Source organism: Aulostomus chinensis, chromosome 4 (assembly GCF_037954235.1).
Source record: "Aulostomus chinensis isolate RoL2024-O1b breed Wild chromosome 4, RoL_Achi_v1.0, whole genome shotgun sequence".
NCBI lineage: Eukaryota > Metazoa > Chordata > Actinopteri > Syngnathiformes > Aulostomidae > Aulostomus > Aulostomus chinensis.
The window spans coordinates 12,206,986-12,227,685 of NC_141323.1; the positions used below are offsets into that span (position 1 = coordinate 12,206,986).

Consider the following 20,700-nt stretch of genomic DNA (forward strand, 5'->3'; position numbering starts at 1 on the left):
ATTTCTGCAAAAGCCTGAAAATATGACACTTTTGATAGTTTGCATATGAAAGCAGGTCTGTGCTCATGCTACGCAGACATTACATACAAATAATCAAAGTATGCTCACATATTTAAACTATATCGACTACGGGACCAATAGGAAAGAGCCAACAATGCCTTATTTGGAAACAAACACATTTGCTTCTTTTACCGCAAAAAACCCCCCCACTGATTTTAAAGTCTAAATCTACTTTAATCTAATTTGCTGTCAGTATTCCAAACAGTGCAGCAGTGTCGATTCATGAAGCTACAACCAAGTATTGTTTTTATATCGATACAATTATTTCTTCTCTCCATCCAACGGTCCTAAGACTTCCTGACATTCCTGTAAAAATGCATAACAACAACCAAAAAGTCCAGTCAAGTCGAAGAGATTACAATCGTGACTCTGAGCTGCCAGACTGCCAGAATCCTCCCTGCATCCTGTTTACACCAGGTCAGTGTCAGGGCCTCACTCCAGTGTTTACTGGAGTAAAATGAGTGTCCTGGTCCACCCCAGGCTCAATACCCGTGTCCGACATGCTGCGCATTAACAAGAATTACAAGAAGCCACATCTGGAGCCAAGTGTCACGGTCTTCTGGAGCGTTTGATGTGGTTTGAAACCCTCATTCAGGAAGAGCAGAATCAGTCATCTAATTTTAAAAACTGCAGATGGCTTCTGTTGTTTTCCCTTCCTTGGAAGTTGGATTTGAACTGAGTGTAAAACTGACATAGTCTGTTAGTTTGAGCGAGCGGAGAACCCTGAGTGCTCCGACCACGGACAAAAATATCAAAAAGTCAAGAACGGCGTCAAGTTCTGCAGCAAATACACAAAGTCACTCGGGGAAAACACGTCAGACGTACAATAATTGAACATTTTGCATCATGCGGCAACATTTGAGAATATTTGAAATGTTTGATCACTACATTGTAAGAGCCAACGTGCTGGTCTGTCACCTCGCTGGAGCCTCGCCCACTCAGTCCTTATCGCCAAACCAGCCCAGGGCGCCGCCACTGGAGGCTACGCTCTCCTATACATCAGGCTTAACGACTTGTGTGTATTAATCACCTGTCTCTGAACTCATCAGAGCGTCTTCATTAAGATGATCTATTAGAGAAGGGGGGGACGGGACGGGACACTGCTACCTGCTGTCTCATAATCAGCTCAGACAACAGTGCAGACAGGCGCAGCGCTGCACTCAGGTGTGGCAGAGACCAGAGCGAGAACATCCTCCTCAGAGGCCAGGTCAGTTTTCCGTCCGGGGCAGGAACGCCAACTCAGGAGTGAGACATCATTTAACAGCCGTAAAAAAGAGTGACCGGACCTTTAACGATCCGCGGGGATCCTGAGCGTTGGGTCTAGTGCCATCTAGCGGTGACGCTGGAGACTGCAACTGAAACTACACTTCCCAAAACCTGGTGAGTTTGAAACAAGGCTGTGGAGTTGTAGCAAAAATAGAGGTAGACTACCAACTGTGCAATAAAACTGTGGATTTAGACTGACTTTGTATTGAGATAGACACAACTTATTCAAAGTAAACAGTAATGCAACAATTCTTAGTTTTAGCTCAGCATAAGCGAGCAAAGTTTCTGAAAAAAACAACAACAACATCTTGAAAGAGGAAAAATTCCTCCCCGAGTTTCAAACTTGAGGCTTTATCTAATCAAAAAAAACAACAAAACATTTTAAATGCTGGTAACGTTTGCACAAGTTGCTCGTTCACCTTCAATTTACCATGAAATGTCTGTTTTTGTTTTCTTGATTGAAATCTCTTCATCAGAACGGCAGCACGATTACATTACAGAAACAACACATGCACTTTAAGAGCGAGGAAAGACAGACGACTTGAAAACGCATCAAAACACCATTTTTAAAGATTTCTATCACCCTCTCAAAAATCAGATGCCTTTTCATTCCAACTTGCCAGAATCGCACGATGGTCTGTGTTTTGATGAGAGGGCTGTTTGGGGACAGAAGTCAAACAGCGAACAAGACATTCTCAAGAATCAAAGCTTGTGTTGGCCCCGGGATTCTTTCATTACAATCAAGTGTTCATCTCACAAGGCTTTGGACATGAACTCTGCCTGACCTTTATTTTCACTAAAAGTCGGACCTCAAAATGACTTTTGTTTCACACGGGGAATACAAGAAAAACATTTAAGCCGACAAACAACGGGGGTCAGCCACGGTGATCCAGACAACATCTCTTTGAGTGTGTGTGATGGAGTTGAGGCTGAAAGGCTGAGCAGAAAGGTTTAGACCGTCTTTAGGAGATTTAATACGACTGTAATAAACATCTCTTCAGGTTGCCAAACCGCCACATTTGGTTGGAGGAGATCAGCAGTTTCAAGTCCAGGATGGTATTTGTGTCTGCATGTGTGCGTGCGCGCAGGGTTAAGAGGACAGAGGAGTCTTGGAGCTTGGGGGGGGGGTTCGCTCAATATAAACTGCACGCTGAACTCCAACACCGCAGACCTCCACCGAGAGCCACACGGCTCCTGCCCAGCCCTCTGCAGAGACGCACAATTCAAGGAGCTGAGTGATACCTGCGTCGCAGATGTGTAACTATCGGCATGTAGGCCTGACTTCTTTCCTGCAGGATGCAGCTGGATTTATTCTTAAGGGTCTGGGTTGGTCCCGTTACCAGAACCACCACTACAACAAATGGACCAATCATGTATTTCAGCCTTTCTGCTCACAGTAAAAACGTGGACGTGTCGTCCTTTAGAAAGTACATACATCCACAAGGCCATGTTGTTTATGGTTCCGGTCTCTGCGTTCACTTAACGTGATGCGCGCTACACTTCCAGTGCTCTATTTTGTTGGAATCTATTTGTAAAAGGTTTAATCTGGCTTAATCTGGAGCGTCCATCTCTTTGTGTGTTACAAACCATGAATGTATAGATACTGTCCTTCTATAAAATGAATAAACTAAATTCACTTTAAGCCCTTTAACAAGAGCAAAAAACAAAAACAAAAACGCCTCTCAAGTGAGCTTTTTGAGCCATCCCCCCCCCCCCCCCTCTTTTTTGCAAAGTCAATCAATCGCTACTTCGGAACGAGCCGAAAAATCACGGTGATGTGAAACAATAAAAAAAAAACAAAAAAAAAAACCTGCATGCAAACTGGGAAGAAATATCAGGAAGTGTCAGCTGCTTTCTGAGAAGCTAAGAGATGTTAGATTAAGACATAAAGAAGTGGTATATAAGAGTTAAGAGGCCAGACCTTGAGTCACCCTCCTCCCTGCCTCCAACAGGGTGACTACAGCCCCCATGCTGTACGTCTGATCCTTGGAAGACTATAATCTCGTCTTGAGCCGTGGACTTGACAGACTTTCAAAGTAACAGTGGTTTACCAAGCTTTTGTATCAACACCATTAGCGCCATAGGAGTTCTACCCAACTGAATATTCATTCCGAATGAGTCACCATCAATCCAAACAACAGCAGTATTTTGGCTGTCAGCCGCAGGTGCAAAACATTCATTATCAGTTCAAATCAGCATCCGGCTGTGGATGAGATCCAAAGTGCGTCCTGGGGAAAAAAAAAAAAAAAAAAAAATTAAAATCAGGAGGCAGATGAAATTAAAGAGTTGCAGGTAAGCAACACTTAAATGACTCAAAACGGGAGAGGCTGAAGCTAAAATGTCAGGCAGCGTGAACCCGGTAAACACCGTTAATGGACGACATTAACTGCTTATTTTTAATGACATCAAATTATTCAAGATCACACAAAAATTGGGTGACAACATGCCTTGAATGTCTGGCAAATATTACCTTTGTGTATGCTACGTTTTTCAACTGCAGCAAAATGCCAAATCTGATGTGCAATTCCTGATTGAAGACATTATTTTACAAACATGCAATTACATCACACCGAATGCATAATGATACATCCCGCCGCACAAAACTCATTAAATTCCTCTCAGGATATCAAATACATCTACAATATCGGGAAACATACAGAAAATGACTCAGAGACATGTCTTTAATTATCCATCCATCCATCCATTTTCTACTTCTTATCCTGTGAAGGGTCGCTGGAGCCTATCCCAGTGACTTTCAGGAAAGAGGCGGGGTTCACCCTGGACCCTCACAGACCAGTTGACCGCTAGTTAGCTTAGCACCATCCAAATGCCAGCTCCCTTATGGAGCACAGAGGAGGGAAGGGTATCTTTCTGCTTGTCTGGCTCTGGGAGGATTGTGAGGTTAGACCACTTCCTACAGAAGTGGACTCAGTTCTGGACTTTCAACCCCCACCACTAGCCATACCCCCAATGACAAAATGTCAAAAACTCCTAACTCTAGAACTGTATAAGCATTGGAAGGGTTTAACACCCTCTGTATACGTAGCAGGTAAAGGTTAAAACAAATAATGCCTGAATCTTGCCACAGGTTCAGGACGTTCACCCTCCTAATGCATGACACTGAGAAATAACAGCTTTCTCCCTTGGTTAGGACGAGAGACTTGGGCTGTCTGAGAGGGGGAAGATGGTTTTAACATCTGTGTGTTCAACCACAGACCAGAATGGCAGTAAGTCAAGCCAGAGACGGAGACGGCTGGTGCTGACGGCTGCTGGGCCACTCAGCCTGGCAGCCTCTCCTGAGTACAGCGTCCCAGTATTGAATCCTTTTCCTGTAAAGCAGCGATATTAGCAGGATGCCTGCTGAGGGCCGTACGGAGGCAGCGGGGGGAAGCGGTCCTGTGTTTTGTCTAACCTCTAATCTTTTCGCCCTGATGCTGTCATGCGTACTTCTTCCTTCCTGTTCTGATGTTTTCTGCATAGCGCAGCACAAAACATGAACCCGACGGTCTTTCCAAGCTTAAGCACGACACCGGTTGGTGTTCCAGCACTTTGTTTTACAGTACATATGTTTCTACCCGCACTCGTGGCAGCGCAAAACCACACAGTTGTTTTGCATCATCCAGGCCATCATCAGGAAGGACTTAGTAAGCCAGTCAAACAGTAAACAAGAACAGCAGATGAAAAGCCAGAAGACAAAAGGGCACTGAGGTGACATCCGGCTGCTTTCTCATGTCCTGCTTCCTCCTCTTCCAGCTGCTCCTTTAGACGCTTACAAGTTTCAAAAGATTAAGTTTTAGCAAAAAAGCCCGCGAGTTTCTGTTTCAGCTTCGGCTTCCTGAGTCAAACTTCTTATCGCAACCGATGTTTTCTCCGCATTCCCTGGTTGGAATGTTTTCCAAGGCCCATCAAATCGGAACCCGAGCACAAAGTACATCAGCTCACACTTGCGAGTCTCCACATGCACCTCGAGTGATCACTTGTGCCTCGATCTCACTTCAACACTCAATATGCAAAACACATTATTGTCCTTGGCAAAGACCGAATTTGCTGTATTTTATAATCAGCCGGAGGCAGCGATGCGATTATGGTGAATTGTCTGCTGGAAATTACACAAATCGAACCACCAAAGATGTTTCACATACTGAAACACGACTGAACCGCGTGGCAGAGCTGGACTGGAGGGGTGTCATGTACCAGACTCTTATCTCTTGTTATCATGTGACCCCTAACCTCGAGTTGTGTTTGCAGCCCCCACATCTCCACAAGCCTCCTCCTTGGAATGTCTGGTATCTCGTATGCCGGCATCCGTTCGTCACTTTGGCAAACAGCTTGAAGCCTAACAGGGTTGTTTAACATCTGGTGTCCAAGACTATCTTTTCCATTTTAACCTTAAACCCTCTAGAGTGTTTTGGCCCCGGTCGACTTTGCAACCTGGCATAGATGGAACTCATTTGGCAGAGGAGAGGCAAGCTCAGACACAGACGTAATGTGTCAGCTGATCTCTCTCATGATGGTCACTTAACAAAGAGAAGAGATGCCTGGGACCATAAATGCAGCTCTGACACTTGAGGAGCAGACATCTGCCTTTTCTGTTGTTTAGGTTTTCTCTCACAAAAATGAGGTGGTCCGAGAGCCAAGTGCCATTCAGCCCTCGCTGCCTTTCTCTTAGGCCGCCGTGTTTTTTTGGCGGCTGACGCTGGGTATTCTTGGCCGAGCGCTTGCATTCAATTCAGAGCTCCAACAACTCAGGGACTACTCAGGTTTCATAGACTTATCAAAAGAACCACAGAAATGCCGGGCAGGAGTGAAGCCAGGTCCGCAGCATCCAGGAAGCTACAAAAGTGGCAGCAGCTAAAACCACAGTGCTAATGGGTTTCTCACGTTGTCGGATTGCTCGGCGATGCTGGTGCCAAATGTCCCCCAGAAGCTGAAACGCGGCTGAACTGAGGATTATTTACAAGAAAATGCCTTTCTCGTCACACAAACAGATTGAGGAACATTTTAATAAATGGTTCTGCTAATCTTCCAAAGAGCCATCAGGCTTGCGGTATTAATCTGAAAGAATAATGGGCCGGTACAATTACCCTTTCTTGATTCAGTACTCAAAAACATTTCAACAAGGAGGGCTTGAACAGAGGCTTTTTTTAGGTTAGAAAACAAATGTCAAAGGGTTTGTTTTCACTTCATCTCAAACAAACTGGTTTGTATTCCAAAGGAGAAATCGTTCTGCTGGAGAACACTCTGATTATTTTAGATGCACTCTCCTGTTCATTCATTTTCAGGACAGCGCGGTGGGTTCTTTCATGAGGTTTCTGGGTGGTTTATTGTTTCGCGTTTGTCAAAATGATTCTACTGCGAGGTGGTTTCTGACAGAAGTGGCAACACGACACTCTTGTCCTGGAATTAACTCGATGGACAACATACATAAACAGACCATCTTAGCAAGTTGTTAGCAAACCACAAGCCACAAAAAGAAAGGTTCAGTGTACCTTGGCCTTGGAGTCTAGAAGTCTGTGGAACTCTATTTGACAAATAGAACATTGGTTAACAAAGGACATTTCCTCATTTGGTGGGTGGATGGCGGTGGAGAGCTCAGGTCGATGGAAAGGTCGTCCTTGTCACACTCGATAAACTCAGTTGTTTGGCTTTAATATGTCACCCATTTGTGGGTGTTTCTGTTGTTAATGGTCAAAAAGGACCTGGGATCAATAAGTAGAAGTGGAATCAGAGCATGTATGTGACTTTTAGGAACACCCTGAGATGTTTACAAGAAGACTGCAAGTCATAATAGACACTTGTGCACAGCGCAAGCGACAGTAACCGCGAGAGCCTGTACCTGCTGAGTGACTGATTATGAAGATTATCAAAGCAGCTGTTGAAAGAATAAAAGTGGTGAGTCAGCCTCGCCCACTCAGTGTGTGTGTGTGTGTGTGTGTGTTTGTTGAATAACTGCTGGGTAGCTGGAGAGCAGTAGCAGCCTGAGGGCACCTGATGGCAGTGCTTAACCATCCTGTTTCCCAGCCGGCACCTGAACAACGCACCTGACAATGAAAGGCTGGTGGTTGCTCACATCTGCAGGCAAACACTGCAGCTGCCATCATGGAGGCTCGCAGGAAGAGAGGTCAGAACTTTGGCCTGGAGTACAAGCGTGTGGCCTTGTGGTCACAGGCTACACAACGGTTTTGTTGTTCTGTTATCAAATGCATATCAATTTATCTTTGAATCATGGTTTATCGATTATTTATTATCATCTGTGACCTGCTTTTTCTTTAGTTGAGGTGACAAACTGCCTTGAGGAGGCACCAGCTTGTGTGTGTGTGTGTGTGTGTGTGTGTGTGTGTGTGTGTGTGAGTGTGTGTGGGGAACCTTAACAACAAACAAATGTACAAATAAAAAGATCAACTCAATTCATGTTAGCTAGCTACTTAGCAACAACACCAGGATGTTTAGACAACCTGAGAGAGCAGGGAACAACAAAATAAATGACGGTGACATTAAGTAAATGTAATTTTCTACCATAATTGCCTCAGGTCAACAAGACATGAAGAAGTCTTTCCACAACTCTGTGCATTTCCACAAAGATCAAATCTCCATGATGCAATTATTGGACAGGAAGATCAATGGGACCAGGGATATTTGTGCCGCTTCCTTTTCACGTTCAGTTCATTGTCATGTCCAAACTTTGCATCAAACCAAAAGATTAGATGCATGAAATGTCAGGCACCATTTATAAAAAAAAGAAGAAGAAGAAGAAGAAGAAGAAGAAGAAAACATTCCTGTAATCACGAGAGCCAGATGGGAATGTTGTCTCTTTCAAAACACATTTAGCATTCAATCACACAGCACACAAAAACACAGCGGTGCGATCAAGATGGCAGAACGTTTGGGTATTGTAAGTTTGCTCAGAGCCTGGATTCTGTCATTAGTGGAAAAAATGGCTTGGAAAGCAAAGATTTCCTCCTGAGATTGTTTCCTCTGCCTCCATTAAAGTGTCTGGCCTGTTGGAGAGGAATTTCTAAGCCTAAATCACAGCCTAATTAAGGAGATAATGTCTGGTAGAAACTAAACAAATGTCTAGAGCAAACCGGCATCGCCTGCAGCTTCGGAGCAGGTCACAATTCAATTATTTCAGACAGAGCATCTTGCCAGGCAAGGACTGTCTCTTCAAAAAATCAAATTTAGCAATGGGATTTGGCGGCTTTATGGCAAATAAATTGTCTTTGTCTTGTTAGCTCTGGCTCATTTTGTATTTTCTAGGACGTGTGCTTCCTCTGACTTTTTTCCCCCTTGGGGGGAATGGACATTTACAGAACTCTCGTGTCTCTGAAAGGGCTAAACAAACTTCAAATGTGCTGCAACATCTGAATGTTATCAACGAAATACACCTAAAGATCCAAGGCAAGGGCCCCTCCTCTGCAAACCCCCTGCGTTCTTAATTTCTGTTGTTATTATTTACGGACCTTTTACTTCATCTCTTACATTTTGAGGAACACTGGCTGCTCTCTGAGAATCGGAGAAAGAAAAGAATGCCGCTTCCCCCCCCCCCTTCTCCCTGGCTGGGTTTGTCGAGGGTGACATCAGTTTGCCTTCTTCCTGCCCAAGGTGCAGACCTTTCTAATACCACTTGACAATCGCAAGTGTGTCTCTACCCACCACGTCAGTATTAATAAACATTTAAACATTTTTTTCCAAAGTTTTTTTTCTTTCCCCCCAGCTTTATTAGAGAGTAATTCTGTGGACAATGACAGGAAATGCACCAGAGGGAAGAGGAAGCTACAAAACCCACCAGTTCTCTAACCAAACAGTTTTCCTACTGCAGCTTCCAGTATTCAGCAGTAACCGGGCTGTGAACCTTCTGTGGGCTTCCACTCAAACTCATAAAACTTTGTTCTCAGCCAATGAAATGTAGGGGCATAAATGTAGAGGTAGTTTCAGGAAGACCGATGAAGCAAGCAAATGAAGACGTGATCAAACACCATAAAGCCCCAAATTAAAATCAATCCACTGCCCTGATGATATTAAATCAAAGGAGCGCGTCAAATCCGAGCCCTGATGTGATAAATGTGGAATGAACAAGCGCGCCACATTCTCAGAGTCTCTTAATACCCGGTCATCAGCCCATGTGGTTGAACCCACACATGCTGTTGAGTCTGGTAATCTCCCTCAGGAGCAGCTCCTCCAAATAAACGGATCTACCTACCGCGCAGCAGGAGAGGGGCCCGTGGGACTGAGGCTGTGATTGACACGACTCACAAAGAGCCCCCCCCCCCCCCCCTCCGAAAAAACAAAGGAACGCTACTATTTGAAACCCACGTCTGCCAATCTCATTCCTCCATTTGCTTTTCCTCCGAAAGACGACTTCACATGAAAGACCGCCGAACAGCAGAAAATCATTCACAAGCAAAGGAGAAAATGGATTGTCATCCTGCGTGAGTGGCAGGAGCGGCCAAATAAGATGTGTAAGAGGGGATTTCATTTTTTTTTTCCTTTAAATGTTTTAATAGCTCCGCAGATGTTGGAACACACAATAACGTCAACTCATCAACACATTCCCAAAGCCGTTCAAGACGACCGAAAGGCTGAATTGTTTACGCGTGTGAATGCCTGCCCTCCTTTTGTAAACAAGACAATTACAGACAGTTCACTAGCGATGTCACTAATTCATCCCAGTTGTAAAAGTGGGGTGTCATCATGAGCTTTAGATGGGTGGGGGGGGGGGGGCACAGCGGCTTGACCTCCTTCGATTGACGGGGCGCAACGAGATCTTTAATAACCTTTACACACAAGGTGCTGCAACAGCAAGGGCGGCGTAGGCCACGGTAGAGAGACCGCCATGAATGAGGGTGAAGATGGAGCTTAAAGGAGGAGAAACGCCCGAGTCGGAGACGGGTTCAGGGGTCAACAGAGAGACGACCTTATGTCTCCACTCAATTTCACTGTCTGATACAGGTTTCCTCTTAATAAATGAGTTAAAATCACTTGACACTTGGCACAGTCTGGGTCCAGCTCTTCCAAATACGTATCATTTTTCCTGAAACTTCCCCGGAGGCTGGAAAACGGCGCTTGTTAAATCCCATGACTTTTGCGCGCTTTTCATGACATCGTAACAGTGCTTAGTGGATTTAACTGCCGGTGGTTTACTGACCGTATTCTGTACCTCACCTGTTAAAATTCTTCTGCTCTACACATTTCAGTAGAATTCTCTTGACTTTACTGAGATCAAAACACGACCGTGTATCCTCGGTTCCACCTCTTTAAACTATAAAATGTCCCTCAAATATCAACATAAAGCCTGTTTTACAGCCACGACGTGGCTGCACGACATTCTGCAACAGCACTTGTGTTAACTTGTTTATCCTGTACAGTGAGTGTGTGTGTGTTTTGACACATGAGAATAAGATTTAACTGATAAAATGAAACACTCAGGGCAACAGAACTGTTTAAGTCGTGAGAAGAAAGAACCAACCGAGGAGAAGGGCAGACATTTGTCTCTTAAATGTGAATAATATGAGAAATAATAAAGAGGCCCAGGCGTAATGGTGCATATGAGCCTGAGGATTTGGAGGAAAGGGCAATCATTCTTTAAAGAAGCCCAGCAGTGAGCGGCAAGCCAGGTTCCAATATCAGAGGAATGTCAATGAACTGCGAGTTGATCCCCAGAGCCACGGCGGTGGGACACTCATCAAGTTTCTGCGGGTTTGCTTTGGCAGGTTGCACGGCATTCTCTCCGGGGTCGCCTCCTCCCTCCAGCAGAGATGAGTAGCAGACACTTCGGAAAATAACCCCCAATGTGCAGCTGCAGAACATGAAAAATTACATCTGGTGGAACGATTAAACCTGTGTGGCCACTGACCACTCCAACCAGACCGGCCACGCCACTGCAGACGTCCGTGGAAGTCGAGAAGACGAGTGCCGTTTAAAGCTGAGTGTGACTCAGGAGACGGCTTCCAGACTGGTTTTTAGAGAAGGTGCCTCTGAGCAGAGCCGGCGCAAGAGTGTGTGAGGGATTAACATGACAAGAGGAGCTGCCAGCACCTGAACAAAAAGTTGGAGAAGCGAGCAGATATCATACGAGTCAATCTAACAACAAGCCGACTTGGATCCCAGTTTACTTTCACTGGCAAGTGCAGATGCAAAACACGAGCCAACAAAAGGTACAGCAGAGAATATTTGAGTTACAGAAGCTTCCCCGCTACGCCATCGCCTGCTGCTACTGTTGGGCCACTTCAAAAGATTTTATTTTTAAAAAAATTTTTTTAGAGATATTTAAAAGGAGTAAAGTTCCTGTGTAGAAGTGACTTGTGAGATTAAAAGCAGTACACAGGCGATGCAAGCACATAACAGGAAGTAATCAAAATGTTGTTCACAATATTTTAAATTCTCTGTTTTTTGTTTTGTTTTTTTGCTTTCCTAAAACTTCCTGGAGTTGTTTCTACTCTCTACTATTTTTGCGCCTGCACTGTTTTGCCTTTTTGCCACACAGACCAGACAAATGGAGGGAATTTAGTATGCTCGCTGACATCCTTGAGTAAATTTTAATTTTGTTGACTCCAAACCTGTTTAGAATTTGCATGAGGTCTGGGACAGGGAACCAGTTGAAGGCTTCCTGCCCAAAATAAACACGTGGCGAACCGTTACTCAGAGCCCTTCGATAATGAGTGGGGGGACGCGGTAGAGAAAGTGTAGACGTCTACAGTTTGTGTGTGTGCGGCTGCAGCCTATGATTGTATTATGTAATTTCTAATTTTTTGCCTCTTACTGCTGAATCTCCGTCTCGCTCTCTCTCCGTCTACAACGATGACATCCTCTACGGCATTAATAGGGTCAAACAGACCCTTATCTTTTGAAGGCAGGGGTCTTTTTTTTTTCATGCGGCGTGACTTCGCTGACGGGCTCCTTCCTCTGCCCTCAAGGAGGAAGCAACAGCCCATCATCCTTGAGGCAAACTCCCTGGAGCAATGAACCAGCGGTGGTTAAAGGGACTTCCTCCTGTGCAGGCTGAAGCGAGCCTGCTGTAAGCTGACCGCACATCCCAGCGCTCTCTAAAGCGTTGAAGCAAGAACAACAGATGCGCAAATTACAGCCACTTCAATCAGGGGATTGAGAGACCAGCAGCTGAGCCGGTTCCGCCAGTTCCACGTAGCTGGTGATGTGCTTTTTATGAGCATCCCAGCATGGTGATGTCACTTAAGGGACAAGAACATTTAATTCGCAGTCTTAATGTTAATGCGCAGTAATTAATTATCACTTATTGGATCAATTAGAGCCAAATGTTTGAAAAACCAGTGCCTCACCTTTGGTAAGAACTCTGAGACGATAACAAAAATAGAAGCTGCTATTGGAGTAATCACGCCATGCAATTAGAGGGTTCAATTAAATCAGTGTGTCCTGTTCCTCATTGATTCGTTTGAAGGTTTATTCGCCACGCTGCCATTTTAAACCCAATAGTCTCTTGTGAGTTTTAGGCGCGCTGACGGATGGAAAGGTTTAAAAGGCCCAGGTGTCTTTAATGTTGCGTTTTGATCACTTCTGTTCGACGCGAGTGAAATCTGTGTTTGCCAACTTCATTTTATTCATCCCGTGGGAAATGTTTTGAAATCTGCGCGGCCGAGTTCACAAAACAACTCTGGACATCGCGCATGAAGTTCACCGAATGAAAAGTTGACAAAAACCGATATTTCAAAAACTTCGCGTCTCATCAGAAATCAAGTCCCTCTTCATCTGTAAGATGGAAAGACTTTGCAGGACTGGTGCTGACTGAATTTAACAAGTCTGAGATCGCACTTGATGGACATCTTGTGCCTGGTAGTAATTCCTCTTCATTTGACACCATGATTATGTTGGTGATAACGCTTGTGCCGCCAACCACTTGACTCACATTAACCCCAAATTAAAACAAGCGCTTTGATTTGGAGGCTGACATGAAACGGCTGGTTTAACCAGTAAAATGTACGCAGTTTCTATCCCTGCAGAAACTACCCCCCCAGATAAGTGAGCTAGGCAGTGCGATGCAGTTTGATTGTTAGTTCAACGGCAGTCTTTGTGCTGAATGGCAAAAACAAGAGCTGCCAGTTGCAAGACGGCGTCCCAGCTACGACCTCATAAAGCTCAATAACAACGTTTGAAAGGAGCGACGGGAACCATCAGTGCAGCGCGTGACCTCCGGAGCTTTGCTCATCATCCGAGCGGCTCAAATTCTGTCGCTTTGCTTTGACATTTTTGGAACTAGCTGGGGATTTCTGTGTTTTGACTGGTGTGTTCTCCAACCCTGACATTGGTTCATCCAGCTGACGCGCCGACCGCCATATTTCAAGGCTTATGGTCGATACAAATCATGATAGCAGGAAAACGGAGACGGAGAAGGGGATGTTTGATGACGGCCACAGTTGTGTGACCTGTGTTTGAGTTCACGCTTGCAACTGCAGACACGGAAGGGCAAGTTTGTCAGCATTCCACCAGCCAGTGATTCGGATGTAAGAGTAAAGAACGTCAATTTGCAGATGTGTGAGAAGAAATACCATCATTTCTTCACTCCAGCAAGAACTGGAGAGACAATTATTAGAATTATTTAATCAATTACAAAATTTCATGTCGTAAGAATAAATATACGGACTTCAGTGGTTCTTTTCTGCATGACTAAGTGGTTAACAAAGAGAATATAATTAACTTGTTGCAAAAAGTGAGAAAACATTAATGACTGCCTTGAGCGAGAAATTCGGCAACTTCACATTCAAATAAAGCCCTGCTATCTGCTGTCAGTCATTCACTCACGAATGAAAAAAATAATCTGAAAACTACACTCAAGGCAAAGTTGGAAGAAAAATGTGCTTCGCTTGAGGCCAAACCAGCAAACGGCACACTATCCAAAATGTATTTTTGACAAAGTGTGGCTGGTTAAAACATGACATCAGAAAACCAGAGCTGCTGCAGTATAGTTCCAGTGCTGGAAAGCAAAAGCGCCGCATGCACGGAAACAATAAGTTTTATGCTTCAGCTCAGAATAAATCTCTATGCTATGTAAGGCATGCAGCTCCCGTGCAGACAGGTTTTGGCCGTTAAACTGTGGAGTTTACTGTCTAGTTTAAAAAAAAACTTTACGCTACACCTCGCTTCTGTTTGTGTGCTCAGTGAAGGAAAGCTTTAAAATATGAAGTCTGACAGATAATTTCTCTGGACAGGCCCGGAACGATGAGGGAAAGAAGAGAGAGGACACTGAATACAAGCTATTGTTTACTGTGTTACAGTCGGCCTGGACTACTGATGGTGTCACGACATTCCCGTCAAAGGGAGGGAAGAAATGACAGGATTGAGACCTTGGGTGGGAGGGGGTCTTCAGCACTTCCTGGAAGACCAGGACAACAAAACACATTTCCCTCTCTGAGAACTACGCACATCAAAGCCCGGTTGTCCCAAATCAAACCCCCTTAACAATGACCTGAATCATGAACCAGAACTTCTCTGAGAACACTCGACATGTTTCTGCGTTGTAGAAATGGTTGAAAACCTTGCCACGTTTTTTTTTTTTTTGCATCGGCTTCCAAGTGGAAACAAAAGGCAGGGTGGGCTGGCAAGAGCAGGGTAGCTCAGTAGTGTGATTAGTGCATTCCTCATGACTCCCCCTCAGTGCAGACAGTCAAAACGTCTCTTCTGCATTCCCTAGTAGCTCCCCCGAAAGGGCTGATTCAACACATCGCTGCATCCCCATATTTACATAAAAATATTGGAGAGGATGTGGATAGTTATGCCATTGCATGCCTGTCTGATTACTGTCAGTCACCACCAACCCCCCCAAACCCTCCCTGTGCTTAAAAAGCTGTCGGGATGTCAGATTAGAAAAGCCCCTCTCCTCACAGGAGGCCATCTGCGCCTTACTTAACCTGGATAAGGACACACAAAGAGGATATATGTGACAAATATGACTGAGAACTTCAGACGGGCTTGGAACGTGCAGGTGTGTGGTGACAGCAGCGGGGGGGGGGGGGGGGGGGTCTGTCAAATAACGAACGCTACATGCCACGTCAGCTAGTCAACATCCCCCACAGAGGAGCATAAATGGCGGATCATCTACACTGCACCTTGGGCAAACAAAACAAAACAAAAAAAAAAACAAACCTCCCATCTGTTGCTCTATTATAAGAATGCTCGCTCATCCTGCCGCTCCCTTCGCCTAAGTCTTGCACCAAGGGAGGATCACCCCAGAAATGTGCAATAAAATCTTTGGGGCTTTCAGAAGCATCCAAAAGGTCTAAGGTGAGAAAGCCGAGAGGGAGAGGAGTCAGTGTGAACTCCCTCCCCTGAGCAAAGCTCTGTTTGTTATTCATGAGAACGCTCACTCTCCTCGTGAGACTCTGGGAAAATTATACTGCGGGTCTGGTCAAATGAACTGCCTCTCCTCTGTTGCTGGACAGGCTGGTTGCTGCCAATCCACAGTCTTCCACGACCTTGCGCCCTGCTGCGGCTTATCGTGCTCAACAGAGAGAGAGAGAGAGAGAGAGAGAGAGAGAGAGAGAGAGAGCGAGAGAGAGATGAAGAGGGTTGGATTTGGAGAGTAAGATGTGCAAGGAGGAGGAGGGAGAGAGGGAAAGCAAGAGATTGAGTGGGGGAATTAGTCCAGTTTTTCGATAATGGATACCCTTGGAAGTAGCCCAACTGCTCATCAGGCTGGGGGGGTATGCAGGGAGGAAGAGAAAGGAATGAAGACAAAGAGTACAGAGCAAAAGAATGTGCATTCAGGCAAGTACTGAGGCCAAACCAGAGCTTGTCAAGCAGAAACTTAATTGTAAAACCAGATTTTAAAAGAAATGTGTTTCCCTTTATACACATTTAACCGTTAGCTATGTTTGTGCAAAGCTACTACATGGTCAGAGCTTGCCAGCCTGAACACAAAACTTTTTGTTAAAAAGTGAAATAGCAATTTAGCGGCAGGGCAGAGATATCACGTTACCAATTCTGCCAGAAAATATATAACCACAGACAGCTGATTGCACCCTCTTAAAAAGCTTTTTATCTCTTCTCTGAAGCATCGCGTCAGGACAGGGCGAGTGGCGCAGCTTCGCATGCAAATGAGGGAGGCTGCTGGAGAACACGTCCGGATTTATGGAGAGCACCTCACTCCGGAGCAGCTCGGAGAAGGTCGCCAACCAACGCGCTCGGCGCATCAACACCTCCGGAGAGGCAAATGTCAACTTTGTGAAATCCCAAATCATCTGTCTGATGAAAGATTGGCAAAGGTAAATCAAGATGGCTCCTGCGTGCCGTTGAAGTTGCATAACAGCACACGCATCGTCGCATTATGTAACGCATCTGGAGGGCAAATCGATTCCCCATTATAAATCACTCTCCACTGAGGCGGTCGTGATTTATTCAGATTTCGTGGCAGCCGTTCAGAGACGGCGGCGTCCGAGATACACAAGAAGGACGCATACCTCTGGGTCATACCCCCCCCCCCCCGTCTCACCCTCCTTCTTCCCGCATTCAAGGTCATGCTCCCCCAGTTAAACCACTTACTGGGACGGGAGCATCCAAGTGGAGGTTTACTACTCTCTCAGCAACAGCGGCTCTCCCATCTCGCGCCCCTATTGAGGGGAAGGAGGGTGGACTAACAATAACCTAGGAAACTAAGTCGTGGTGAAAAAGCCCCTCTTAAGTCATGCAGAGGAGCTTGTTTCCCAGCAGCAGCAGTACTGGGAGACCAGGACGTCGTATTTCCTGGACATCCATCAGTCTCATTCTGGGCCTCTACCGTGAACTGAGGAGATTTTTGTGGTCAGAGGTCGCTGTGATAGGCACGCAGGCAGAGCCCTAGATTTCGCAGGAATCTACAGGTAGCAAACCAAGATAGGTTCTTAAGTCTGTAGAATACCATTTGCATGCTGGGATATCAGCGCAGCACCGCAGTACTTTGTCTAGAGTAGTACTTTTACAGAGATATGACCCTGAGCAAACATGACACCTCCTTAAATTTCAATAAATTGCAGCAGCACACTGAGTAATTCAAAGATCGAGGCGGTGGTCTGTGTATTTATCAGTAGAGGGGTGGTGGGGTTGGGTGTGTGTGTGGGGGAGGGGCTGTCGAGTGCACCTTGCCTGCTTTCAGAGTAACACAATACTCAGACATACAGTATCGGAAACCATTAAAGCATGTTTTGCATTCCAGCAGGAGAGAGGCAGGACTATTGTGCAGAGTGCCCATTGTGTTTGTCCGCTGGCCGACACCAAACCAGACCATGACTCATGCTAAGCACAGTCTGAACTCCCCACCAGCAGCTACCAGCATGGGCTGGGAAAGGTTACAGCCTGTTTACTAGCGCCTTTGTGTCAGCACCAGCCTGGTTCTTTCTCTACACCTGACTGGCGTGGCGAGGTATGACACAAGTATATCAGCTTGGAGAAGAGAAATCTGCTCCCAGTACAAAAGCGTGCAGTAAGTAAATAGTACTTCCTGCCAAGATCATGTCAGTGAAGAAAAAGGAATCCCCGAAAACACGAAATTCAATTTCACATCATTCTGGCTGGTTCAGATGGTTGCTCTCACTTATAGGGAATAAACTGAGTCACTGAATTTTGCAGCTCTTACAATAACACCACCTTCTGTTCTGGAGGTGCCGCGAATAATAGGGATTTAGCACAGTGACTGCATCTGAATTGCCAGCAGAAAGGGGATGATTCGATTCTTCACAATAATAGAAATATCAAATGGAGGACAGAGAGATTTGAAGGTTTTATCTTTAAACAGCAACAAAACATACACGACAACAATGCAACGCTGTAAAAAGGACAGATTCTATCAAACTCTTATTTAAATCCCTATGCACGGGGATGTAATTACGGTTTAGAAAAGCCCTCCGAGATTCAGAGTGGATTTTCCATTGTGAACCTTTTTTACTACACACTATGCGACATAAACAACCTATGAAGCCTTAAAAGCAAATATGGCACATGTACGAATTTAAATTGATAGCTGGAAACACGATGCTACCGAACAGACTAATTTCTACGGAGAAGCAGCAGCCGGCAGAAATGCCCACAAACGGGACTTCGATGTAGTGAAGTCTACGTTCCCACAACAACCATGAAAAGAGCGCTGGGTCCAACTCAGCCACTACATAAGTCACACTCACTACTGCTGCACCACTCTGTGATAGCGCGGCTGTGGGTGAATGTAAATGCAACTTGAAATTGTATCAAACTGTGCTTTAGTTGAGGGCTGTCATCAGCAAAAGCACATGTTTACGTGCGCTGGCACCTCCAAAGAATCCCAGGGGGGCGATATGAAAGGTTCTCCATCCTCTCCCAATGTTTGCAGATGATTGTGTAACCTTTGAGGCTGACACGAGGAGGATAAATCCAGCCCGTGGACAGATGAAGCCGGAAAAAAACAGCCCACTCCTCGTACTTCGACGTTTAGCTACTGGTGCAACACTGGAAAGCGGAGGAAGGAGGAAAAGAAGAGAGAAAAGAGACGGCTCGCAGGTCACACACAGCAGCTACACCTCATGTTTACTTATGAGCTTGAAGCCTGAAAGCTTTTGACACAAATAAATGACTATGGATGGATGCAGGCCGGAGGACTGATTCACTAATGAGCTGTTGGAGGAAATGAAGTCAGACAAATATGCAGTATGCATCCACAGGTCAATGGGAGATATGACAGCTACAGAGAAGGAGCCAGTGGTGAAGTGACACAGTAAGAAAACCATACAATCACCAGATGATTGGGATGAAAACCTGATCTGTTAGGCTGAACTGAGAAGTTTCATTGGCTATGAATCTTTTAGGGGGCTGCGAGCGCCACAGGCAAAGGTTAATACCCACAGAGGAGTGGAGGCTACCAGACACAGCTGCGTTAAAAATGACCTCCCTGCTTTTCTTTCTCTCAACAAGAGGGCACGATTGAGAGGGTCTTTGCTCTCCAAGAGCCCGTCTATCAGCAGGGTTACACAAGAACGACGAGGCCGGCTCTCTGAACTCGGTGGAGGGGTGCAACAAGAGGCGAGGGGGGGAGCCCATTACGTTTTGGCGCGCATCTGCTTAACATTTTTTTTTCTTAACACTGGCAATGTTTTTAATGCTCTGGATGTAATGTTTGGCTACAAATAAACCTGAGTTTTCACGGCTGTGATTTATATAACTTGGTGAATTCACGTTCAATGCCCAAACACAAAGAGGTCTGGGGGATTTCTCAGCCTTGGTGCGGTTTGGAGTCTCCGCTCATACAGAGGTATTCAGAGAATAAATAAAACATCAGCAATATCCAAGAATGATGCCAAGGGGTCTGGGATAACTGTGATCAGCTCAGCGGACAGTTTACAGTGCAGAGCATGATGATGATGCAGGAATGAGAGGGGTGAGAGAGCACAGCCACGGGGAAACAGACACGGAGAAAATTACACTCCACTGAAACTCTCGAAACAAGTTGTTCTCTCCTGATGCATCAGAGATCTGGAGGCTTCCCACATTCGTATCATCTCTTTTCAATTACAGACAATGCACCGGAAAGCCAGAGCGTGTTTTGTTGATCCTCTCTAAAGCTAATTAAAAGCAGGTAAATCCTGAAAAAGCTCGCTTTCTTTCATCCGCGAGTCTTCACAACCTGGTCGCACGAGAGCAAATCGGGGTTTTCACTGGAGGGATGTGAGGGGGGCCAGAGATCTGGGGAAGGCCGAGTCCTCTCCGAGACGCTCGTCTTGACAGATGCCTTCAATCTCCTGCAGTCGGCGGCCACATTTCATAATTGAAGCTGCTTTCAGATTGTATGAAAACGGATCATTATTCTTTTGGTTCTTGGTGTTTGGGTGTCTGGGTCACGATTCCATAATCAAAATCAATTCTCAATTAAAAACATGGTAATTGACTCAATAAAGATTCGATCCCGTTTCATGTGACTTCCTCCCTGAAAGGGTTTCAAAGGACAAAAACTCAATGAATCACACTTTATTTAATGTGTGATTCGATTTCGTTGACATGGCTTGGTATCTAAACTCGTGTCAAGAAAAAAAAAAAAAAAAAAGGCAGAGGAAAAAAAACAACCTCTGATACAAGACTGAAAAAAATACTCATATTTGGAATTTATGAATCAATTTTGCATTTCAAAAGACAAAACAAACAAACAAAAAACAAATCTGTTTCTCCCAAAACCCGCCTGCATTCCTAGCACTGTTTGTCTCCAAATCCGTTGTCAACAACAACAACATAAACAGAAAGTATTCAGGATGAGGTCTTGTTTACCAAGATGGACATCCCGCCTGCGACTCTCAGTCATTGCGCAACACCTGAGGCAGCATAAAATACAAAGGTGGCTGTGAGTCACACGGTGAGTGTCGGTATCATTGTGTGTAGAATGAGGACGCGGAACCGGGTCTTTTTTGTTGTCGG

The 20,700-nt window shown here is 45.2% G+C and overlaps 1 protein-coding gene and 1 long non-coding RNA gene across 2 annotated transcripts in view; one reads left to right on the top strand and one right to left on the bottom strand.

Annotated features, from left to right (window-relative positions):
- pawr (PRKC, apoptosis, WT1, regulator) overlaps positions 1-20,700 on the bottom strand; it is a 58,669-nt gene that overhangs the window by 22,949 nt on the left and 15,020 nt on the right. The gene's annotated exons all lie outside the window — the stretch shown is intronic.
- On the top strand, positions 15,890-19,340 carry LOC147262708 (uncharacterized). The gene is made up of 3 exons (XR_015112464.1): positions 15,890-16,059; positions 16,347-16,556; positions 18,632-19,340. It is a non-coding gene; the product is annotated as an uncharacterized LOC147262708 (long non-coding RNA).